This window comes from Parasteatoda tepidariorum, chromosome 5 (genome assembly GCF_982258835.1).
Source record: "Parasteatoda tepidariorum strain Cologne lab strain chromosome 5, Ptep-v5.0, whole genome shotgun sequence".
In the NCBI taxonomy this organism is placed as follows: Eukaryota; Metazoa; Arthropoda; class Arachnida; order Araneae; family Theridiidae; genus Parasteatoda; species Parasteatoda tepidariorum.
The window spans coordinates 93,523,488-93,551,059 of NC_141759.1; the positions used below are offsets into that span (position 1 = coordinate 93,523,488).

General features: G+C 29.8%; 1 protein-coding gene across 2 annotated transcripts in view; it reads left to right on the plus strand.

Moving 5' to 3' along the window:
* Positions 1 to 10,837: 10,837 nt before the first annotated feature.
* Positions 10,838 to 27,572, plus strand: part of LOC107445008 (very long chain fatty acid elongase AAEL008004) — a 49,164-nt gene continuing 32,429 nt past the window's right edge. The window contains exon 1 of one of the 2 annotated variants that reach the window (XM_043042237.3): positions 10,838 to 11,061. The gene's annotated coding sequence lies outside the window, so the exon portion shown is untranslated. Of the gene's footprint in view, positions 11,062 to 25,629; positions 25,913 to 27,572 lie in introns of those variants that run through there. The other variant, XM_043042239.3, reaches the window with a different exon arrangement.

The following is a 27,572-nucleotide window of genomic DNA, read 5'->3' on the forward strand; positions in this document are numbered from 1 at the left end:
TGAAATGGTTAAATGTAATCAAAATGCAAACAAATTATGGCAGGACTACTTAGGATGACGCTAAGTGGAAGTTCTGCTATAATTTGCTTGCCGTTTGTTATTTTGTAAAATGGTTAGATGTTTTCAAAATATCAAAATGCAAACAAATTATGGCAGGACTACTTAGTGTGACGCTTATCGTCACTTAATTCAAAATCACAATAAAACATTTAAAATAGATTTATCGTAAATTGCAAAATAATTGATTAGATTTAAAATACTGTGGAAACTTCCATTAGTACATAGAACTTAAGCAAATACAAATAAACTCTCTTGATTAAAGTTAAGAAATATGTGTCGGAAAGGGTTAATTAGAAGTCTACAGTCCAAGTTTGATCTCTTATGTGACCTTTCCAGAATTTAGCAATAGTTTTATCGAGCAAAAAGTTTAGTATAAAAGATCCAAAAAAAGACAACAAAAAGAGAGCAGTAGTAGAAAGAGTAGAACCGAGTCATTTGAGGTTCACCAATTTCCACTATGAACATCAGTATGGGAAAGTTCTCTCCATGCCAATTAGTTTATTTGTTACTAATCAAAGCCTTTTAATTAGTTTAATTTGTTATTTAAATTTGTATTTGATTAAAGCATTGTTAATTTAACTATTTTAAATAGTTGAGGTATGTAAATTAATTCAACAATATATGCATAAAATAAACGATCACTGGTTAAAAATAATAGTAGTAGTTGTGTCTATAAACCACCGTAACATTAGGATGAAGCTCTTCTGCTTTTTGTGGAAGTTCTTCTGCTTCTTAGCGGAAGTTCTTCTGCTATAATTTGTTTGCCTTTTACTATTTTGTAAAATGGTTAAATGCAATCAAAATGCAAACAAATTATGGCAGGACCATTTAGGATGACGCTAAGTGGAAGTTCTTCTGCTATAATTTGCTTGCCGTTTGTTATTTTGCAAAATGGTTAGATGTTTTCAAAATATCAAAATGCAAACAAATTATGGCAGGACTACTTAGTGTGACGCTTATCGTCACTTAATTCAAAATCACAATAAAACATTTAAAATAGATTTATCGTAAATTGCAAAATAATTGATTAGATTTAAAATACTGTGGAAACTTCCATTAGTACATAGAACTTAAGCAAATACAAATAAACTCTCTTGATTAAAGTTAAGAAATACGTGTCGGAAAGGGTTAATTAGAAGTCTACAGTCCAAGTTTGATCTCTTATGTGACCTTTCCAGAATTTAGCAATAGTTTTATCGAGCAAAAAGTTTAGTATAAAAGATCCAAAAAAAGACAACAAAAAGAGAGCAGTAGTAGAAAGAGTAGAACCGAGTCATTTGAGGTTCACCAATTTCCACTATGAACATCAGTATGGGTAAGTTCTCTCCATGCCAATTAGTTTATTTGTTACTAATCAAAGCCTTTTAATTAGTTTAATTTGTTTTTTAAATTTGTATTTGATTAAAGCATTGTTAATTTAACTATTTTAAATAGTTGAGGTATGTAAATTAATTCAACAATATATGCATAAAATAAACGATCACTGGTTAAAAATAATAGTAGTAGTTGTGTCTATAAACCACCGTAACATTAGGATGAAGCTCTTCTGCTTTTTGTGGAAGTTCTTCTGCTTCTTAGCGGAAGTTCTTCTGCTATAATTTGTTTGCCTTTTACTATTTTGTAAAATGGTTAATTGCAATCAAAATGCAAACAAATTATGGCAGGACCAATTAGGATGACGCTATGTGGAAGTTCTTCTGCTATAATTTGCTTGCCGTTTGTTATTTTGCAAAATGGTTAGATGTTTTCAAAATATCAAAATGCAAACAAATTATGGCAGAACCATTTAAGATGACGCTAAGTGGAAGTTCTTCTGCTATAATTTGCTTGCCGTTTGTTATTTTGTAAAATGGTTAGATGTTTTCAAAATATCAAAATGCAAACAAATTATGGCAGGACTACTTAGGATGATGTTCTTCTGCTTTTTGTGGAAGTTCTTCTTCTTCTTAGTGGAAGTTCTTCTGCTACAATTTGTTTGCCTTTTGCAATTTTGTAAAATGGTTAAATATAATCAAAATGCAAACAAATTATGGCAGGACTACTTAGGATGACGCTCAGTGGAAGTTCTTCTGCTATGATTTGCTTACCTTTTGCTATTTTGTAAAATGGTTAGATGTTTTCAAAATATCAAAATGCAAACAAATTATGGCAGAACCACTTAGGATGACGCTAAGTGGAAGTTCTTCTGCTTTTTGTGGAAGTTCTTCTGCTTCTTAGCGGAAGTTCTTCTGCTATAATTTGTTTGCCTTTTACTATTTTGTAAAATGGTTAATTGCAATCAAAATGCAAACAAATTATGGCAGGACCAATTAGGATGACGCTATGTGGAAGTTCTTCTGCTATAATTTGCTTGCCGTTTGTTATTTTGCAAAATGGTTAGATGTTTTCAAAATATCAAAATGCAAACAAATTATGGCAGGACCATTTAAGATGACGCTAAGTGGAAGTTCTTCTGCTATAATTTGCTTGCCGTTTGTTATTTTGTAAAATGGTTAGATGTTTTCAAAATATCAAAATGCAAACAAATTATGGCAGGACTACTTAGGATGATGTTCTTCTGCTTTTTGTGGAAGTTCTTCTTCTTCTTAGTGGCAGTTCTTCTGCTACAATTTGTTTGCCTTTTGCAATTTTGTAAAATGGTTAAATATAATCAAAATGCAAACAAATTATGGCAGGACTACTTAGGATGACGCTCAGTGGAAGTTCTTCTGCTATGATTTGCTTACCTTTTGCTATTTTGTAAAATGGTTAGATGTTTTCAAAATATCAAAATGCAAACAAATTATGGCAGAACCACTTAGGATGACGCTAAGTGGAAGTTCTTCTGCTTTTTGTGGAAGTTCTTCTGCTTCTTAGCGGAAGTTCTTCTGCTATAATTTGTTTGCCTTTAGCTATTTTGTAAAATGGTTAAATGTAATCAAAATGCAAACAAATTATGGCAGGACTACTTAGGATGACGCTTAGTAGAAGTTCTTCTTCTATAATTTGTTTGCCTTTTGCTATTTTGTAAAATGGTAAAATGTTTTCAAAATATCAAAATGCAAACATATTATAGCAGGACTACTTAGGATGACGCTTTGGGGAAGTTCTCGTGCAATAATTTGTTTGCCTTTCGTTATTTTGAAAACCTTTTTTCAGCCTTTGAAACTTCATAGTTTATCCTAGAATTACCCGAACTTACTTCTCTTTAAACTTTAAATTTTGAAATAGCAATGAAGGCATAACAGAATTTGCCATGAAAAGTTTCTCCCACTCTATAGTGTCCTCTTAAACGATTAACCACCATCATTACTACCATCACCACAATTTTTTTTGGGAGTCAGTGGCCGTTTACAATTCTTTTCCCATCCATCTTGGCGGTAGTAACATGCAGGTGTACAGTCCACACAAAAAAAATCTTGGAAACATGAACAATTTTTGATTTAATGATCGAATATTCACGTACTAGGACTTGATCTTAATGGCTCTAATAATATGCTATTGCTAATAATAATAATATGCTAATCCAATTGCACATACAGTATTTTAAGATTCGAAATCAGACGCAAAACCGTACTTTAAATATAAAAGCACTTTTTTTCAACGGATTTGCTTTTCTGAGCCTCAAAATATGGGGAAAGGGGGGGGGTAGCTGTGATCTGGGAAATATCATCCCAATAATTTGGTCAGGAGAGCGATTAATAACACTTTTTTCGTATTTCGCTTTTTTAGCGAATGGAAAAACTTTTGCTCACAATTTCAAAAGTCGCACACAAAAAAAAAAAAAGAAAAAAAACAACATAAAATTAAAGTTAGAAAAATAACATTTAAATTTTAAAACATCTTTAGACGCATTTAAACTATGAATTATAGGTTTTGGAAACTTTAATGCACGTAAAAAAAAAAAAAAAAAAAAAAAAAAAAAAAAAAAAACTTTATATTGACGTTTGAACCATCCTGTAAACAAGGGTTGCTCAAAAATATAAAATGTTGGAAATACATCTAATACTACTTACAATAAAATTAATTAGTTGTAAATTTGTTTTGACACATCATTATATCAGTTGGGATCATTTTGATAGACGCTAAATTTTATTCATAGATCTTTTCATGACGCCAACAGAAGTGGCATTTCCGCACCAAGGAAATGACACTGACTAAAAATAAAATCGTTTGCAAAAAAATCATGTGCCTTTGATAACAATTTTGAAGTCAGTGGAGGTAACCTCTGAGAACTACCAACCTTTATCAACGACCATTATACTGTGGAAAGGTTTCACTGTATTATGCTCCTTTAATTATATAGTGGTATTGTAGAAGGAAAAATAGCTTTAAACTCCTTGTGCTTATTTTGGTAGGTGCAAATTTCTCATGGGTAATAATGACACCATTTCTGAAAGCTACAAGCATAATCTTTAACCCCTTGGGGACGGGTGATTTAGAAAAGCATTGGTACAAAATCAGAATCAGGACGTAATTAAATAAAAAACGGTAACTTAAATGTAGTTGTTTCTAATTTGACAGACTTACTTTGCTTTTACTTTAATTATTGTTAGTCTAATCATATATATAATCGATGTTAATTCAAAGTATAACTAAATAGTTTTTATTTTGAACAAAGTAATGGTGAATTAAATAAATCAAACAATTATAACTCCGCCCTCAAATAAACTGCTAAAGAATTACTTTGATTACCAGCTTTATCTTTTTACCCTGATTGATACGGTTTTATGCTGGCACGTATTTGTGACAGTCGGCGCGAAAGGGTTAAAAGTGTGCCAATGTAAAATTTTCCGAAACATTTACTGCTAAAAGAAAAATCATTTACTTAGAATTGGTATCAAAGTTTTTCCACTTTCTTGTTCAACCCCTGAGCATATTCTAGTACGCTCAACCAGAGGTCGGAAGCAGCGAGTCACTAGTAGCGAAACTACTGTAGTCGCTACTTTTTCCGTAGTTTTTAGTGTAGTTGTGTATTTTTCCGTAGTTTTTTTTAAAGTAGTGTAGTTAGTAGTGCTATAGTGTAAAAACACAGTAGTTTGTAGCTATTCCTGGCAACTACTTTTTACGTTAATTAAATAAATAAACAAAACTCAAACGCAAAGTATTTTTCGAATCTGATTGGTGCAAATCTTTCGCGGGCTCGTCAACGTACGCAATGAGAATGCCTCTGTGGCCGAGGGTTAATAAGATCTACGTCTGATGCACCGAAAAATCCGATCATGAGTTATTCAGGGTAGTCCGTTCTTTATTTTTCGCACTGTACTTTATTTCTTGGAGGATATGAAAAAAAAAGCATTGATCGTTTAAATCATAAATATTTGATAATTTCCTAGCATTTCTTAAATCAGTGTCTTGAAAAGCATGGTGTTTGAAGGTTAAGAGAACAAATTCGTAAAAAAGTGCTTTAGAATGAAAAATTACTTCACGTTGAACATGAATTAAAACTTCTTAATTTCTCCTCATATTTAACCAGGCTAATTTTTTATTCAAAATCATTTTGAATATTGGTGAAAATTAAGTTCTCCTGTTAAGTTTGTCTTTTAAAAGTAGCGAAGTAGGGACTACATTTCGAAAGCAGTTTGCTAAAGAAGTAGTTGTTATAGTAAACTACAATTGTAATAAAGTAGCTGTAGTTAATTGCAAGCAAAATGTAGTTTTCCGACCACTGCGTTCAACCACCTGTCCAAATCAAATTTGTCCTATGATCGTAGAACCATCCTGTATAATTGTAGTATTGTAAAGTCTCATCACTTGTATTATAAGGATTGTGCAGTAATGTCACTATTTATAAAGACTCATCGTAATTGTTTGAGTGCACTGTAGTCGATATTTTCCTTACTTCATTAAAAGGAAACTGTAAGTAAATATTGTTCCGATAATTCCAAGAATTACGCTTCTGTTAAAGAAGACTTTAAAGATTTTCTTTAATTCATTAAAAAGGAAACTGTAAGTAAATATTGTTCCGATAGATCCAAGAGTTACACTTCTGTTAAAGAAGATTTTAAACATTTTCTTTAATTCATTAAAAGGAAACTGTAAGTAAATATTGTTCCGATAATTCCAAGAATTACACTTCTTTTAAAGAAGACTTTAAAGATTTTCTTTAATTCATTAAAAGGAAACTGTAAGTAAATATTGTTCCGATAATTCCAAGAATTACGCTTCTTTTAAAGTAAACTATTTCTAATCCAGATAGGTAAAAGCTAGGTCTATCATATAATGAATGTTTAATATTTCCGGTCATTGCACTAAACTCTCGTAATTGCCTTATTTCGATTTTTTGAATAAATTCATTTTTGAATTTGTCCATTTCAATAGGAACTTGACCAGCAATCCAAATAATAATGAACATGAATAGAAAGCCATTTATAACGAAAAATGTTAATTCAAAAATATCTTCTAAATTTTTGTGCCCTTCTTGAGATGCAAAGTATCCCATAAGTCCAAACGATTGCCAGAAAAAAGTATTCAAGATGCAAAAAATTGGGAGCGAAAATAGGTTTTGAATGCTTTTCAAAAGATTGACAATGTCGTTTTTCTCGATGATTAACTCCTTCTGGATTGATTTTGTAAATTTATACGGTTGCATTTTGCTGGTTTTTTTAGTTAAATCCATGAATTTGCTGCAAATGTCGTGGCAAAAAACACAATACAAGAATGCTGTATAGTTACGAGATGCGTATGTTAGCGAGTGTAGAAAACGTTTGAGAAGTACTAATGCAAACTGAGTCGAAACACTTTTGACGGTATAACCATACGTATAATAATAATGCTTCATAGTTGTATTTCTTATCATCATAGGTATGTACGTAAATAGCAGAGATAATATTAATAAACTAACTGCCACTTCATTTAGCCATTTTCTTTTAAAGAAGTTTTTCATTGATCGAGATAATAAAAGATCGCTCATTTTTTTACGTTTGAGACTTAGAGACAAAAATGTAAAAACATTCATTGTATTGGACGCTACGAAGCTGAGACAAATTTTCCAAGTGTTATTGTCAATTGCAATAATAAAAGGAAAAATTATACTATCTATGCAGGCTAAAAACAAAATGGCGCGAGTAACAAAGGAAGAGAAGTGTATCCAACGCTTTTGTTTCATTTCAATAATGCCAAAAAAACTAAGCGTTATGCTGAAAAGATTTATCCTTAGTGAATTATATTTATTTTCTGGCATCTTTTCGGATTCTGTATTATGTAGTAGCCAGAACAGAACTAAAATCGGATTTTTCCTGCCGTAGATGTGACAAAATTAAAAATACTAAACAACTATTGCCAGCCTGTAGAACTGAATGACCATTTAACTATAAAATCAGTGAATTTTCAAATTATCGAACAGCGAATCAATCGAATTTTCATTACGGTTCAGGCATATTTCTAAAGGCAAGTTCTATAATTTCCACCAATGCTTGTCTGCATTTAATTCGAGAGCATGAATATAACCACAAACACTGAACATTATTAATTACTTAACCATTTTTGATCCAGTTTAGTCATTAATTATATCGACTAAATAACGATTACTAGCCAATGGAACTGAACTGAATGACTATAGAATCAAAAGAACAACTGAAATCGAATTTTTACTGCAGTAGACATAACATGTGTTCAAGTTACATTTTCCATCAATACTTATATGTTTCTTTTACTATATTCAAATGCGTGAACATCGTCACTAACATTAAACAATAAAAACTACTAATTTGATAAACATTTTTGAATCTAAATTTGAAATACATTAAATCGATTAAGCTACAATATCTAGTATTAACTATAAAATTGATTTTCAGTATCTAATACAGAAATGCATCAAATATCATTGAATTAAACTTATATAAAATTTCTTTCAAAAAAAAAACTGAGTTTTATTTTTTACAGTTATAACTTTATAAAATCCTTTTCCCTAATTGATGCAAGAAGAAAATTATAGAAGGCTCTAAATTTTTTTAATGTAATGGGCTATACTTAATTTATCTCAATTATCTTTTACACCTGAAATCATACTGAGTTTTTCACTTACATAAATTGAAATCAGGAAATTTCTCAGTTTAAAGCATTGTTAAAAATAACTGATTATTTTAATGCATTGTTATACTATTGATAACTAAGAAAACAGAATATAGCTTAATATTTTTTAAAAATATCAATTTTCGCACTTTTTTTTAATCATTTATTGACGTTTATTTTATGAAATTACGTTTTCAATAGAACAGCTATTTTAATAACAATATTATTTTTTTTAGCCTGATCTAAAACTCAATTTTGTTCTATTTCGACAATTTATATATATTTGAATAATCTAAAAATTAGTTTATTAATTTCATTACCAAGAATAAAAATAAATTTTAATATTTGTTGAATGCATTTTGATCTATAGCAGTTTTGCCAACATTAGATAAAGGAAAATGGCAACATGAAGTAAGTATTGATAACACTGAGGAACACTTTTTTTTTTCTGTTCCATGAAATTTTTTTTATCTAAGATCTATATCTATGTAGATATTTTTCTATGTAAGATTATATTTTTTTTACATAATATAATATCTAAGATCGGTTAGATATTAGATATTATCACGTCGCTGATATCTAAGATCAAGTCTCCAAATCTACAATCGGTTTCTCTTTACAAGCTACGGTTTTTAGCAATTTTTCGGTTCCATATAACAATTTTTCGCAGTAATATATCATAAAAATCAATTAATACATCAATTAATAATGAAATAAAAGCTTAATGCATGGTCCTGAAATAATAAATATAAAATGATGTAACAAAAGTTATTACGACGATTATTTAATGAAAATATGATATTTTAAGCTTCGAAATCAGACAAAAAAATTTTTTTTTCCTCTGAATTAAAACACAATTTTTTCGACTGATTTGGATCCATGACCATTGAAATTGACTTATTAATCAATCACGAATTTCGAAACCTGTAATGAAATTTATATTTAATTAATTATTCAATATTTACTTAACAATTCCGTTTTTTTTTTTTTTTTTTTTTTTTTTTTTTTTTTTTTTGTCGTGTGCCTGTTCCTGTCGTTCCTGTTTTTAGGTGGCGCCATCTATGATCAGGAATTCGACTTCTGCCACGCCATTCACGCAACCACAACCCGTTTATAGGGCGGGTCACATTCACACACAAAGTAGAAAGGACATAGAACACAGAGAGAGAGAAAGACACATCCATGCCCTGCCCGGGATTCGAACCCAGGAACTTTCTGAGGCAAGGACAGTTCCCTGCCCCCTACACAGGCCGGTCGGCAACAATTCCGTTATTTTCATGAAATTATTCAATGAAAATGCTTGTGAAGTAACGAAAGTAAAACTAAAAAATGTCTTTTCTAGGTACATTATATTGAATGAATAATGAAAAAGCAATGCATCTATGAAAAATTTAATAAGTATTTCGCATCAAATAAAAATAACAATGAAGAAGTATGTTCCACTGATAACCATTCTCGACATTTATTTCCGCCATTTTTCGTTTTTATTGCAGCGAAAATCGAATTTTATCTCATTCATTTTCATTTTATGCCCAAAAATAAAATTATAAGACTAGATTTGATGCCGCTCCAGACCTATAAATTATTCCATTTTCTGATTTAAAACCCAATTTTAAGACTAATTTTTATAAAACTTTATAACAAAAATTTTATACTTCATACCTTCATTAAATATTTTCAAAATAATTGATAAAATTTCAATCATTAGATACTTTTAAAATAATTGATAGAATTTCAATTATTAAATAATAATTAAGAGTCCTTAGATTAATATATTCCCAATTATTTTTCATTTTGTAACCGTCGTTGAACAGTTGGCCGAATTTTCAGTTTACGACTGCTAATGTTCAACTCCGTATCCTTATAATTTTGAACCCAATCCAGAAGACTGGGGAACTCCTGGATCAAGTATCTAGAGAAATTTGCTTTCGTGTTTTTTGATGGAACTAATCCGCATTTGCGTTAAACGGGAAGGAAAACCACGAAAACTTCCCACGGGCAGCCTGACGGCAAGGGGACTCTAACCCATGATCCGTCTACCACTGAGGATATTTTACGTCAGCACTGTTTTCGGTGCAAGCCGGATGCGGAAGTCGCATCGGCCAGCCATTGCGTGGATTCGAATCTGGGACACATCATTGGGAGGCGAGCGCTCTATCCCCTGAGCCACCACGGCACAAATTTTGATCGTTAAATATTTTAAAAATAATTAAGACTCCTTTCATTAATATTTTATTTCAATTGCTAATGAAATTTATTCATTAAGCCTCAGGGTTCCGTCAGAAGAAGAGGGTTCCGCAGTCGAAAACAATTGAGAACCTCTGTTCTAAGGAATCTATAATAATTTTTTATATAATTTATTTGATATTGCAGATAACATTGTCCAACGGAGTTGCAATCTAGAAAATTCTTGCGAATTTGGCCATATAAAATAATTGTTATGAATTACAAGAATTCATATTAGTAAATTATAATTCGTGATGTTTTATATTTAAACATCAAATGTCTTAAGTCAAACCTGTCACGCCGCACACTAATTTAACTACTTTTATTTTCTACGGTTCCACAGAAACACGGTTGCAGCTAAATTAGAAATTATTCCAACTCTATATATTTACGGGTAAAACCAAACCAAACTTCCGAATTAAATATTACCGCCAAATAAAAGAGCCCTCCTTATTACTTGCTCTCTTGTGTAACTTGAGGTCAGCTTGATAAACGAGCCAATAGCGCTCCGTTCCGCAAATCTCCGCCAAGAAAAGGGAGTAAAAAAAGAACATCTGTCACCGAATTTAATGGTTCCAAGATCAGAGACGAAACGGAACGGAGTGGAAAAGAAAGAGTAAATTTTCACGGCCGCTTGTGGTTTGGCGAATTCCTGAATTAAAGCGCCACTTAATTGTTAAGTTTCGGTTTTTGTTTTTGTTCTTTATCACCACCACAATCAGGAGGGGTAGATACATTTAATTGTTTGATTGGTGATTGGAGAAGCATATTAGGAGATAGGAGGTAAGTTGTGATTTTTATTATCGCTAAGATTTTAGAAGACATTATGATTATGTTTGATGACATTTTATTTTAGTGCTAAAAATATTTCTTTCATTAAAATAGTTATTTAAAATTTCACAATATTTCGTGATTAAATTTGATGAAATTTTATTTTAATGCTTAAAATATTTCTTTCATTAAAATAGTAACTGTTGTTAAAATTTCACAATATTTTGTGATTAAATTTGATGAAATTTTATTTTAATGCTTAAAATATTTCTTTCATTAAAATAGTAACTGTTGTTAAAATTTCACAATATTTTGTGATTAAATTTGATGAAATTTTATTTTAATGCTAAAAATATTTCTTTCATTAAAATAGTAACTGTTGTTAAAATTTCACAATATTTTGTGATTAAATTTGATGAAATTTTATTTTAATGCTTGAAATATTTCTTTCATTAAAATAGTAACTGTCGTTAAAATTTCACAATATTTTGTGATGAAACTTTATTTTAATACTTAAAATATTTCTTTCATTAAAATAGTAACTGTTGTTAAAATTTCACAATATTTTGTGATTATGTTTGATGAAATTTTATTTTAATGCTTAAAATATTTCTTTCATTAAAATAGTAACTGTCGTTAAAATTTCACAATATTTTGTGATGAAATTTTATTTTAATGCTTAAAATATTTCTTTCAATAAAATAGTAACTGTCGTTGAAATTTCACAATATTTTGTGATTAAATTTTATTTTAATGCTTAAAATATTTCTTACTTAGTATAAAAATCTAACGATGGTGTCGTAGTTTCCCATTGCTGCCAATAAATCTTTATTGTCTTTTATACTACTGATTTGATATTTAATATTTGCCTCAAGTTTAATAGCCTCATCAAGGGAGTCGACGATTCAAGTGGTATTTTATACATATCTTAGAATTACTTATGTGTAGTTGTGGGTACAATAATTTTAAAATAAAATTTATTAAATCTGGAATCAGATATTCAAACATTAACCTTGTGACCACTGGAAAAAATTTTCTTAAAAAAAGATTGTGTGTCCTTTTTTTAGAATTATTTTCTCTTGACAAATATTTATTACTAGAGTATTTTTTAATGTATACATTTTTTATTCACAATTTTTGCTTAAAAAATATATTTTAAACTAATTGTTAAAAATTTCATGCCAAAATTTTTTGTTAGAATCGATTTATTCATTTTAGTTCGATTCTTTATATTAAACTGATTCAAAAAGCTTTGCAGGAAAAATGGTATACTATATATAATACTAATCTAGACTATTTTTCACTGTTAGTCACTGTTTAGTTTAAGTTTGTTACTGTTTAGTTAGTTTAAGTTCCAGCTGTTCATTGTCCTAAATTTAGTTACCCGTACCTAAATCATATATAAATTTTAGATTTTTTAATATTTGTTTTAAAAAAAAGAATTTTTTTTTTTAAATAAATAAAAAAAATTAAAATATTTTAAAAATTATTTTATTTTAATAAATTTTCTTCTCTTTTTATTAATCTGTATTACTATTCCGTGTCTTTTCTCTTTTTATATAAATGTTAAAATAAAGAAACAAATAAAAACTGGTAGCAAAATTATTTCCTTATTAGTTTTTGTTTTGGTATCATATCATTAATCAAGTCAGTAAATAATGGGTTGTGAATAGAATGTCGACATTAAGAACTACTGTAAATATTTGTATATATGCTTTAAATTAGCCACGGTTTAAAGTGTTTTTTCGAGGAAACAAAAACTTCCACTTAGTTTAAAGCAATATTCTTTTCTTTTTGCATTTATTTCCTTTTCGAAAATTTAGTATATTTCGAAATTGTATTTTTTAATTATATTTATAATAGTTCGTACGATTAATTATGTTTCGAAAATTGAACAAAAATTTCAGGTATTATGTGAAATAGTAAGTGATTTTCGAAGAAAATATAGAAACTGCTGAGTATTACAAAAATAACAATTCTGCAAAAAAAATTTTTAATTTTAAATTATAAAATGTTCTTCCTCATATAGATATAAATAATTAGGAAATGGCTCTTTTATAGCCAATTGTGATATTACAAAATAGAGGGAAATAAAAATATTTTTGTAACAGGAGCAGAGGGTTTTACTTTGATAACCGAAGAATAAAAAGTTGCACTTTCGTTGTTGCCATGAGTATGAGAAGCCTCTTTTCTTTTAGAAACCAAGCACCAAACAGTTAAAAAATATTTAAAAAAAATTTTTTAAGTGCCGTGTGATTTTTTCTTTCGTTATTAAATTTTTTAATAAATTTCAAATATAAAAATTAAATTTTCTTAATAATTTTATTTTAATTCTGTATAGGGAAAAATAATTTTTCATTAAAAACTAAAATATTCTTTTTGTATCACAATTTATACAAATATTTAAAGGACTTTCTTATTTTATTTTAAAATCGTTTGCTAGATCGCACAATACCTGAAATTTTAGACCAATTTATTCTTTTCATCAAATTTTTCAATTGCTCGAAGTCAATCTTTTAAAAAAATCTTTTTTTACCCGTGCCTATACACATAAAAGCATATTGAATACATATAGTTTCATAAAAAATTATTAAATAATTGTTAGAAAGTGGCCACATGTTTTAAAAAGTGACGACTGTTTTTAACTGACCACTGGTCAATAGCAAAATGTGATAATTTTGCCCTACATTATCAAGTATTTATTTTTTAGGTCTTTTATTATTAATACCAGATTCATAGTGTGTTGAATGTTGATAGAACTCAATTCGAAATTATTATAAAATATTAATTAAGAATAAATTTGGTTGTAAAATTTTGCTTTCTTTGTTAAAAAAAATTGTTTTAAATTTTTTTTGTTAGAACTCTTTATCTACCAATATTCTTAACTTTTAAATCAACCATTGAAATACCAATAATTTCATTTTGAAAATAGATTTAATTTTTAACTCGTCTAAGATTTTTAACTCATAACTTGATTGCTCATTGTTAGCATTTTGTTGTTCGGTAATTTTACTCAGAAACTAGTTCACCAGCAACTGCTTTTTAATAGAATATAGAAGAAAGTAAAATATTCTAAATATTCTAAATATTGATTTCATACCCAAACATTATTGACAAGTGCAATGACGAATTATCTCGTCATTGCAACGTTTAGACATGAAAAAGGAGTTAAATCGTCAGCGGTCAACGATGTTTAACATTTATGTTGGATACATTATGTATCCCTTTTAATGTTACTCTCTTTGTTTACCAATCATCGCGTTTACTACTCAATAATTTTTTTATTTTATTTCTTGAAGACGAACAGATTATACCAAAAAGGAAGGTGTGCAATTGAAAGATTTCAAAATGTTTTATTTTATAAAAATAGATGTGGTTGCACACATTTATTTCCCGATTATATTAGGATAAGTTTAAACCTAATCATTTTGCTCAGTTAATATTGCAACTTCTTCAAAAAATATTTTTGAATTCCCTTTTTTTTGTGGCTATTATAAAAACTGTTATAAAATTTTTTTCGTAACAGATAATTTTGTAATAGTGCAAAAAGTTAATTTCCAATAATGTTTTACATTTCATCATTTTTAATTGCACATGTAGTGTAGATACAGCTTTACACAAAGCTTATTACAAAAGTAAATATAACTTGTTAACTGTTTAAGAAGCTATAGAGCTGTTATTAAGCTAGAAACCGCTTTAAATATCTTAATAATATGTAGAAATGTTGTGTATCTGCTTATAGTTATAAGCATTAGATTTGAAATAATAATCCAAATCTTAATAACAGTAAAATATTGAGAAGCGATAATAAATAACTACTAGTGGGCTGCGCCCCCAGCTCGCTAACGCTCGCCAACCCCTGAAAATTGCTACGCAATCTTATATGGCTTGCTTCACAAACCAAGCTCGCTTCGCTCGCTACTAACTTAGTTACATTGCAAATGCACAAAATTCTAAGAATTCAAAACAATCATTCAAATCCATACAACAACTTTCTTTTTTAAAAAAAATTACATCTTTTTAGTAAATACTAAGTCATTTTAAAATAAATTTGAATTCAAATAAATGACATTTAATTCGTTAAACCTATTAGAAATGTGCTATAGTCTGAAATCTTAAAGCGTAACAGCACGACTGAGACTCATTTTTCAATGAATAACTAATAACAATAATAAAACAAATAAATTCGTGATATAAATCAAAAATTGTCAAATAAATTCGTAATATATAAATTCGTAAAAAAAAGCACTTTCAACAAAATACTAAAATAGAGATCTATCGATAAAGACTACTCACTTCTGCCTAGCTTAATAGTATGAGATTGCCGCAGCTGATAGGGTCAATTTCGGTAGAGATCCCATTTGGTAAGAATGCTCTCTCTGGTTATTTCAGTTTCCGTTTTTAAAAGCGTTATATGTTGAGCCACCTCAGCTAGATTTGGCATGTGACATTTTTAACGGCAATCATTGGTCGATTTTCTAGCGTTGCCATTCGGGTAGTTGAAATGAGGCTTTTTTTTGTCGCCGTGTAAAAGAAATATATATATAGATAGTAAATGCTATGGGATAAACAAACATTTTATAGGTAAAAACATATCTTTATAACTTTTATTTCTTTCATGCTGATAACAACCAAAGAAATCTGGTTCTTCCTTGTCAATAAAGAAAGCATGCCTTGTAAATTTCTGCCCAAAGAGAATGTGCCGACAAAAACGAGAAACGAATTTGCAATGTATTCACTAAAGGAGAGTTCAAAACTCATCGTCTAAAGAGAGTTTTTAACAAATTCGTTGTAAATGAAGTTAAAACGTATCAACTTAAAGCAGAATGTAAGAAAAAGGGTTAATAATAAAAAAATATTATTAGCTTTTTTTTAAAAATTATTATAATGAATTTTTTATAAAATTAATAATAATGATAATTTATTTAAATCATTGAAATTAATATCGATTTTAAAAATAAAATTTAAATAAAATAACTTTTTTATTTTTAACTATAAAAAATATATTATCAAGGCTAGGATATTGATGATTTGAAAATTTTAACAAAATACATCCTAAAAAATGCATCTAAATTCCATAAAAAAAACCTTAAAATAAGATAATGCACTCAAAAATTTTCGGAAGCATGTTTTATATTAACTTTAAAAAAAATCCTAAGTCGAAACTTGTATTTATAAATACAGCAAAAATCACGGTAATAATTAAAATTAATGTAAAATAATACCTGATAAAATTAATTAAGAATTAATGAATTTTTAATTTCAATCTTCAAAGTGCATTACCTGATCAAATATTTTTTGATAATCTTAAAATTGAAAGATCATGCTATAGTTAGAAAACAAATTCTTCTTGAAAAATTCTTTTCAACATCAACATTCTTAGTGGTAGGATATTTAAAATTTAAAAGCGAAATTTTTATTATTTTATAAAAAAAAAAATTATTTCGATTGTAAAATGATCTTAAAATGAAAAATATTATTCGAAATTCATAAGAAATTGTTGAAAAATTAAAAAAAAAAAATCTATAAAAAAAACAAAGATTAAGATTAATGCCCTATGGAGCAAAAAACAACTAAAAAGGCAAAAGAATGCATTTATCATTAACATTCCAGCCCTATTTATAAATAAAATAAATAAATGTAATACAAATTATAATAAATGTGACACAAATTATATTAAAAATAAAATAAATGTAAATAAATGCAATGCAAATTAAATAATACATGTAATACAAATTATATTTGAACTACCATAAATAAATGTAAAAAAAATCCTAAATAAATGTATTACAAATTATATTCGAATTTTAACTTGATTCAGACATTTTCTATAATCACACTTACAGACAACGTCGCAAATGTGGTATTCACTTTCCATTGCTTTTAAAAAATAAAATTTCCTCATTGATTTAAAAAAATGATAATAATGATTCTAATGATAATAATGATAAAACGTAACAATCATTAAAATTAACATTGGTTTTCTGGAAATTAACATTGCTTAATAATAAAATGCATCAATCCTGTAATTAACATTCATTTTAAAAATTAAATTTAGATATAATAACGACTTTTTATTTTTGCAGTGGAAAACAAATTACGACTAAATTAATGTAATAGAAACCACACCTGCACTTGAATTTTATTTAAACGTTCCATTAACACATTTACATACAATGTCGCCAATATGGTATATAATTCTTTTGGCATCAAAAACGAAAATTTCCTCATAAATTTCGCAAAATATCCGTCAATTATTTCCAAAATAATGTTTCTCTAATATTCACATCCGTCATTATCTCAAGTAATCATTATTTAATATCCCAAACAGTTAATTTGTTTCAAAATACCTGAACTTGAAGATTGTAATCTTAAAAACACGCAACTATTTAGCCTGAAGTCTGAAGTGTCCTACAATCACGTGACGCAATTGTCTGAATACCGAAATATTGCACAAACTCAACCTTTTTAACCAAAAAGCGTCACAAGGAATCTTTTATCAAACTTTCATACTGTGTTATTTTTTATATATAACCAAAGGCACCTAAACCCTAAAAAAAATTAGGTTGTCACGTGGTGATAAATAACCCGCAAGTTTAACCCGGAGGTAGTTGACCTTTCAGAAACGGCAAAATTTGAAACAAAAAAAAAATGAAGGCCAAGGCTACTTCTTGATATCGCCAACCTTGATTAAGAAACACGTCGATCTGACATGAGAGTTATTGATTTTATATCCGATATCAGGTAAAGAATTAGAACTGGAATAGAATATTTATGACGTTAAAATTTATTCATTAAGTTTTCGTTTTGCATTTTTAAATTTAGAATATTAACTGTTATTAATTCATCAGGCGTTAGGGAACTTATTTCAAAAACGTCATCTAAAAAAAAAAAAAAAAAAAGAATAGATTGATAACTTAATTTACTATGGGAATGTATCTAGAGAAATTTAGTCATTCACTTCTGTCGTTTTATATTAACAATGCGTCCCGTGACCTCACAAAATTGTTACAGTAATAGTCTTATCAGTATATACATATCAGTATATACATATCAGTATATATGATATAGTAATAGTCTTATCAGTATATACATATCAGTATACATGCTATAGTAGTAGTCTTATCAGTATATATGTTATAGTAATAGTCTTATCAGCATATACATATCAGTATATATGTTATAGTAATAGTCTTATCAGTATATACATATCAGTATATATATAGTAATATTCTTATCAGTATATACATATCAGTATGCACGTTATAGTAATAACTTATCATCAAAGCAGTGGAAATTCACCTTGTTCAGCAACCACTTAAATGTTATTAATTTTTATTCTCCGAGAATTATAATATCGGCAGTAGGCAAAGAAATTTCCAAATTTTTTAAATACACCATTTTTCTGTTATCATGCATTATAAGTAATAAGTTAGTTATAAGTAGTAATAAGTAGTAAGGATAATCAACTCCGACCCCGCGCAATTCGCATCTTTCTTAAGATAAATGCAATTCACGTAGCTGATACTCATTGATTTAATTTTAAGTACGGATTAAATATTTTTATCAAAATTTTTATCACGGTATATATTTATCGGTAGATCATTTTTATCACGGTATGCATTTTTATCACGGCATATTTAAAATCATTTTGATCATCATTACAGATAATGATTAATTATTTTATCATCATTTTTATCAATCATTTTTAATCATTATATATAATGATTAATTATTTTTATCATCATTTTTATCAATCATTTTTATAGATAGTTCTTTCTTTTGTAGTGGTGGTTAAAATCATTTTAAATTAAATTTATAAATCTAGGAATGAAATAAAAAAAGCTAAGTTTTGTTATCTCTTAAAATATAAAAATAATATCTTCCGAAAATATTGGTAGCTCTGGTACAGAAACTTAGTTATTCTCGTCAAAATTTCCCAGAAAACGCAAATGATTCTAATAAAGTTGATATTAAATAAACTACTGGCTTCAAAATAAAGTTCTAGGTAAAAAGAAAAAAAAAGAGTTCTAAATCTCGAAACTCCTGTTACCTTTCAACACTACTCCAGGGTACCGCGGAACACCTTTTAGGAACCCTTAATCTAGAATAAAATCATTGTTGACATCTGCCTTCATTTCTTTTTATCGTTTGTTTATTTATTCGTTTTCAGAAAAAGTTCGGCATCAACTTTTTCATTTAACCTTTGAACCTTTCTTAAAAATAAAAACATCATTACAGAAAAAGTAAACAAACAAATAAGTTTATATATTTATCTCTATTATTTTCTGCGTAACATTTATGAGGAGGTCGTCTGCAACCTTCCGTCACACCTATTCAACTTATTTTATTTACCAAAGTGTTGGACTTTCTCACTACTCTTTTTTGATTTCTGAGTTATGAGTGACATATTTGACATTTCATGACATGATCATTTCCTCCATTTAATTCATTGTTGGCATTCATGACAACAAGGCAGTAGAATTTTTGATTTAATTAATTTCACTCTTTGATGAGTTTAAAATAAGGAATTTATTTGTTTATTTTCAAATAAGATATGATGTGTGTGTAGTTCTTTTTCAACAATAGTTCTTATTAGTTTTTTTTTTTAATTTTTGTTTTATTTCATTGTTATTCATGTCTTCGTTTTTAGGAATTAGGATTGGTTACTTTCTTTATTTTTACTTTCTTTTAACTTCTTTTGATGCATGCAAGAACGCTACAGGCGACTAAAAACTCAATTCATTTTTTGTTTATTTAGTTATTCAATGCCAAATACCGCCATAAAGAACATAGTAAATTATTCAGATTTAAAACGAAATATTTTATTTGCATTTACATCCAAAAAAAAACTTAAAAAAAAAATGATTGAGAAAAGATGGTAATTTTTATCTCTTTTAATATATTTTTGCTCTTTAATGATGATTAATATTTTACATATTTTCGTTGTTATGGGAACCTTGTGCACGTTGTCGTCGACATTTAAAAATTTTATTTATAAGAATTTAATAGAATTTTATTTATTTGCACTTTGCCATTCTTCCAACGATTTTCTTAATGAAAAAAAAATTTATGACGCTGAAATAGTAAAACTGACAGCAAAGTAATGCCGTTATAATAGATATCCATACTTGCCAACTTGTACGGTAGCTAAAAATTTTACAAAGTGGTAGTTAAACAACAATTAAAGTTGGAAATATTTTCTAAAAATTAAACTACTTAAACATTTAAGAGTTAAAATACTAACCAATAGATCACATCTACATATTTTTTAATTATTGACTTGTCGTGGTAGGTTGAAATTTGTAATTGAAAAGTTTAGAGGCTTATAATTGAAAAGTTTAGTGAAAGAACCAGGAAAGTGACATATTTAGAGAGGCTTTAATCAGAGTAACTGTTCGAAGGGGGGGGGGAGCTAATAATTCTTTGCCTCGCTTCGTTTACCACTGTCTCATTGAAAATAAAAATCATGCAAGCGTACTCAAAACTAATATGGATTAGTTAAGTTTAAAGTGAAAGCAAAGACAGTTCTGTTACTTTAAACATACTTATTTTATTAAATGTAGTAAATGGAACAATCTTTTTTTTTTCTAAGTGATACGACCACTTTATGTAATTTTCTCTGATAAGTACCTCTTAAAAATTCACTTACCTGGTTCTTCTACTACGCTATTTTTAACCTATTATTCTTTTTAACATAAACAAAATTTTTAGTGTTTATATAATTTTTTTGTTTAGGACAGTCAGGGGAAAAATAATGCATGGCTTTTACATTTAATACAAACATATTTAATCTGGATTGCTTCGAAATATGCTGTTTTTTTTAAGTGGGGAATAAAATAACTATAACTTTAACTGCTCTCATAAAAAGAAATTGACTATGAAACAGGGCTCGAAAAACCACCCGTCCTAGGTGGTCAAAAATTCCCGACGGACAACGAATTTCTCGAATCCGACGTCCGCGTGGACGTCCATTTTCCCGTTAATGTTCGTGATACATTTTCAATTTTTGTTATCTTACAAAGGTCTAGCGCCTCACTTCTACAATGACCCTCTAATCTAGAAATCCTGTTAATTCCTTCGTCAGCCTTCGCTTTTCTGAAGGAGTAGATAAAGAAAATTTTTATCAAGAATAGGTGTCATTAAAATTTAAGATACATAACATCGTTAAACACCAGAAAACTTCAGCCCTCCTAGCCCAAGCTATTTATAAAGACCTAATGCTGCAAAATGACCCACAATACAGCAATATACCGCGCATGGTGGAATTGATGTTTTCTCTGTCTGCAGCGGTTGAAAGGGGCTTTTCAGCAGTGACCTTACAAAATAACACGTTACGTACTGGTCTTAAACAAGAAGCGATAAGCGCAATTATGAACATCTACCTAAATGGAAAACCCCTTTCAGATTTCTGTGCAGAAACCTTTGCAAATCATTGGCTTGATTGTGGAACTAGCAAACGTCATGTTTGATTCATTTAAAAAACGCAGTACCCTCGGATAAATTGACATTCCCGACAACTCGACCTTTGTCATTTAAATTATTTCATCTAAATTGTTTCATAAGCGAAATACTAGGTTACTATTAGTAACCTAGTATTTCTTTTATTACTGTATAATGTAATCCTAGTAACAACTAATTCATTGTGCAATTTATATAAATGTTTGTAATAAATAAAAGAAAATTATATTTTTATTTATTTAGAAGCTACGGGTTAGTTTCACAGGAGGACGGGTACATTGTTGGACAAGCCGTCCTCGGGGACGGGTAAAATTTCTGAGTTTTTTCGAGCCCTGCTATTAAATGTTTTGAAAACCATATTTTTTTATGCCCTGATTGTACAAGCACATGGTTCCTATCTCCCGGCAAAGAGAAAAGAAAAAAAAAAATTATGAAGTGCTTTTTCTCATGCATTTTAGAAATTTCGTTTTCCTCCCTATTTAATAATGTGTGAATATATTGTATGCCGTTAGTGAAGGGTAGCCAAGTCTCATGATTTACAAGATCTTAACCAGAATAAACAAAAAGAGAATACATGAAATAATCCTACCAGCTATGAGAAATGAACGCATGATGCGTGTTTAAGAATTCTTAGTAGTGTTTGGGGACATCGGCGTTACGCTTTGTTGGTCTTCAGTAAACAAACCATTAACGGGACAAAATTCTTCTCTAACATATTGAATAATTTGGTGAAATGTTGGCGGCCTAATTCAAACGCTTTTTAATCATCTTCAGGATTGCCATATCTCTTCCCTTTTCGGGGAAAATTTCATCTATTGCACAGTGGGCCAGCATCCAAGGTTGCGTGACCAAAATTAGTATTTCGATAAAATTTGTTTCAAAATTTGCGGGTTTTCATGTGCAGGTAAATTGAATTCATAGTTGAAATTTTGAAATACACTAAAAATACCCAAAAAACAAAAACAAAATGGCGGCTGAAATATGGCGAGCAAAAATTTAAACAAAAAAATATAGTACGTTTAAATAATTAAATATAGCAATGAAAATAAAATAATTTTCGTAATTTTATATTAAAAATGAAAAGCAAATTATATTTCCGAAATAATATTACAAAATAACGCGAAAACATGAAGAAAAAAAAACGTAATTTTTGTTTTTCGGTATATTTAGTTCACCTTTGCAATACAGGCAAAATGGGGCAGGTTTTTTCGAAAGAAGAAACATCAAAGAAGACAACAACAAAAAAGTTTAGCTAATTACCTCGTGGAACTTTTTGGAACTAAGTTTCGAAAGTCATTCAATCATTGTAAAATGTCAAATGATAAGATATAAACTATAAGTTTGTCAAGAGTATTAACTAATCCAACAAATTGAAAAATTTTACTACAATTCAACACTAATTACTCTGATAAAAATGTAACAGTAAGGTGAAATTTCTATATATATTTCTGAAAAAAAAATTTAAAAGTTACATTTAAAAAAAAATTAAACATATTTTTCATTGCATTGTACTCTTGTCGGTCCAAAAAGTAAATTATAATGTTTGGAATGATTATGAATACTTAATTTGGGCTGTATTAAAACTGCCTACGCATATTTTAGTTGAAAATTTAATTTTTGACTTTTGGCCAAAGATCATGGTCTTCTGGCCCACAGTGTACTGGTAGCTAAGTTTATGTTCCAAGTATTATTCTTTGTTTTGTAAATTTGATTTAAAGTTATTTTCCACCGAGCTACGTGTAAATCGTTTGAAAGTTTGCATCAAACACCACTCTGTTCCGGCTCTCTCGTGGTTTATAAAATGTTAGAAAATGGGTTGAAAATTCTGAGAGCTTTTATTTTAGTTGTATACCTCACTATAAAATATTTTGTTCGAAGCATAGTTCTTGTAACTTGTAAGAAATACCTGTTGCATTTTGCGTAAGTTCAGTTTTCATTTGAGTCAGACTATTGGGTTATCCGGAATACTCACACCGTTTCAACACGTTGAATGCCATGGGGGTCACCGGTGACCGACACTGAGTTTGTTCGTAGCGCCACGGGGGTCACCGGTGACCGGCGAAGTCAAGATTATTAGATATGAGATATGATATTACTGAGATTAGTAACTGACTTCTTAGGATTTATGGATCTGCTCATAAGGGCAGTATCATCTGCGTAGAAGGCTAAGGTGATGCTTCTCATATTATTAAAATTTGGAAAGACAGCTGAATTAATTAGGTGGAGCAAGAGCACAGGGCCGAGGATTGATCCTTGCGGAACTCCCGCTCTAATGTATCTAGTGGTAGAAACGGCTGTATTTATCTTTATATGAAAAGTTAATTACTCGTATTAATAACTCGTAACTCGGCAGATAATTACTCGTATTAATTAGCAGTACTAGATCTTTGGAGATATTGAAATTTATCAGCTTGTATATGAGATCCTGATGCCAGGCGCGGTCAAAGCATTTTGTTACGGGTAATCCGTGTTAAGACTTTTAAAATGTTTGCAAAATTAACTGGAACTCTGCAAAATTTAATTTATGATTCTCTACCGTTTTCTTAAAAATATTATGTCGAATCCTGAGCAGTTGGCATCTGTGGCTAAGTTTTTGTTTTGCTGTATTATTCCCTGTTCCGTAAATTTGGTTCAAAGTTATTTTTCACACCACCACCTGTAAATGGTTCGAAAATTCATATGAAACGTCACTTTGTTCTACCTGTCTTGCGGTGAGGTTTTCAAAATGTTCGCAAAATTACAAAAAATCCTGAAAGCTTTGGATTTTAAATTATCTACCACATTGCAAAACATAGTTGCTATTAGCCCTGTATATTCATCCTCCTTACCCTCTTTATCTCTCATAATTTTTAATTCGAATCATATGAAGGCATGGCTGAAAGCCCTTATATAACAAGACGGAAAAGTGCAAAAACTGGTACGAAAGACACTTTATTCTAGCATTTTTTTTTGGAGAAAAATAAAATATATGAAACTATCAAGATTTCTTTCATAATTTTAGCATATGTATAAAACTGCTTCTTTTCCATGATAAACTTCGACCGATCATCAGCTAAGCAGCCCCAGCATGGAACACAACCACTGCTACTCGAAAGATGAAACTTATGGAGTACTCAAAATAAATTTCTCAGATACTTCACTGGAGCTCCCAGATCCATGAGAATGAAAGATATAAAAAGAGATTTAAAAATAAATAAAATAGATGAACACATAGCTGAACTATGTGCAAATTTCTTCAGAGATGCACTCTCTTGTCATACGTGAAACTACTTTAAAAACTTTGATTTTGAGCTCATCAAACACAACATAAAATATTCGCCTTTTTCCTATAAGATGGGGTAAATTTTGTAAATAGTTGTAAATACTTGTATATATTTTTGCGCATTTATTATCATGTATTTTTCCTATTTCTCTGAGGCTATGTGGCTACTGTGCACCTGCGAAGCTAGGGGGTAATACCTCGGGGGGGGGGGGAGGCTAGACAATCTGCCACAAAAACCTCTTCTCTCTCTTAAATTTGTTTGTTTAATCTCGCTATTTTATTTTAATTTTCTCTCAGTAAATGTTACTGAGCTCCAACTTTCACCATTCAATTGCGCTTCGGCGATTTATTATACATTCCCACTCAGATGAATTAGTAAGAGCCCCTCGCGGGGTTGATGATGAGATAACTACAACATATGAGTATGAGTCCATGTTAAAGTACATATTGCTGAATAGTTTGAAGGGAAAAAAAGTAAACTGCTTTTGAAAACTAGCTATAACTGAAATGGTTTTATTACCAGCCTTTCCTCGTTTCCGTCTCGCTTTCACCCCTGAAGAAGCAGATAGCCCTCTGGGCTAGGTACTCAGAATACAAAGATTAAATAGGTAAATCGATATTAAAACAATGATAAACAGTGAAAAAAAATTGAAAAATGTAATAAGATGGTGTCAAAAATTGATTATGGTAAAAAAAGCTATAAGTTGGTACTAAACCGATTAATATCTAAAGATCCCCAAAGTCAAAGACAATGTATAAACAGATTCCATTCGTAGATAAATCACTTGCTTTTATTCCGGTTGTGACGGTTAACTTGGTCTAAGAGATACACTTGAACCAATTTTTAGATGTTCTTTAAACCAGTGACGTGTGACCGATGGCCCAGTAAATCTTTCGGAATAGATGATTTTCTCTGACAAAAAACGAGTCGCAAAACAACCTTTTGTCTTCAATAGTCACGGACTCTCATAAACGACGAAATAGGTAAACAAGCTAGATGCATGGCGATAATTCGGGCCACTAATTGCCTTCTCTACATTGTTCTTACGTGTGTGTGGAAAAATTCACTCTTTTGCCGGAACTAAGAGTTTAGAATGAAGAAAATGTCCGAACGGAACATTTGACCTGACGCTTTTAGAGGTATTTATAACCACTTAAGACTTTCTGCTCTAACAGTTAGAAAATTTCCACAAAAGCAATAATTTTCTTAGTAATGGAATTAATTATGGAAACAAATGATTTTGAGTTACTAAATTAGTAATTGTTTTTGTGTTACTAAGTTGCTATATTAATTTAGTTTGATAATACTGTAAAAAACAATTTTTTTTGCTGTTGAATGAGCGGAATTTTAACGGGTTTTGGATTTTTCACATCTCTGATTTTAAATTTGTAATTAGTTTTTCTGTCCAAACTACTGTGCTTTAAATGACGTATTTAGTATATTTTTGTCTATGTACGTGTTATTTACGCGTTTAAAATGTTATATGAAAAAACGAGTTTCGCATGAATGTAGCGACAAACTTCTAGGGCTGTTAAGGCGCATCCTTAGGATTAAAATCGCATAGGAACCTAGACTCAGAGATGTCGTCTTACGCCGCTTGGGGTATATCTCTTATTATTAACTTTTTCTTCATATGCTTCTGACTAGGTCATTATAGAGGAAGCGCCCCTATCTGCGCACGTGGGCATATCTGCTTATGGGTCCCTGCGCAACTTTATCTTGATGATGTGCCCTTGCTCTCTTAGAAATTTGTCGCAACATATGTTATGTATAAATTTTTTTCATAACGTTCCGTTTTTCATAACGGGTTATATATAACGTTAACGTTATACGTATGTATTCACTCCTAACATATAAAACGTTTTTAAACCTGTACATTTCGACAAAAAATAAACTTAAAATGTCATTTTCAAAAAAAATTAAAGCTAAGTTCAGATTTGAAATCTCTATACCCGAATTATGCAAGAACAAGTTTTTGTATAAATGCAACAACACCACAGCTGTAGGTTATTGCCAATCAGGTATTGGCTAGATATTACTTTTATTATATGTTTTCTGATTCTTTTTAGAAGTGGGGGTGGAATTTAATTCAAAGCTAACAAAATATTTAATTCTTAGATTTAACCTTAATTTTAAAATAACACCGAAAACAGTATTAGAGCGATATATTATTAATTAAATTGTTAATATACCGTGTTAGGTTACAATATCACGTCTTATATGAAAATATGTGGTCCCGCAGTGGACTGATCGTTAAGACACGGTTCTCAGCAGATCACCAAAGTCAAGCATCACTGACTGCGGTCAGTGTGCGGGTGGGTGACCACTTGGATCAGTCTGCGTAGGGACCGAGGGTGTGCGGTATTAGTCCTCGTTAAACTGTTCTACCCTAAAGTGCTCGACTTCGCGTGCAGGTCGTCGGGCTACCGAAGCGGGGGTGTCATCCCCTCTGCAGAGGATCCAAAGTGTGATGGCATGTCTTCGGATCATCCTCAGGGATGATTCCCAGACCGTCGCCAATAGCCCATTGTGCAGCTCTAGTGCGACGTAAATGAACAAATCAATCAATCAATAAAAATATGTGAGAAATATCGTAGTTTTCCAATCACTATTTTATTTTTAACGAGACGTTGCGACCATTGCATCATTCAGAAATGATGCGGTTGTGCAACGTGCAGAGGTAACTTGCTCCGAACAGCGGATAAATATTTTCCAGTGGTAGTCTCTAAATTTGATTTATAGGGATTTTACACATTACTATTTCTAAATGATTCAAAGACTTATGACTACTTAAAGTTG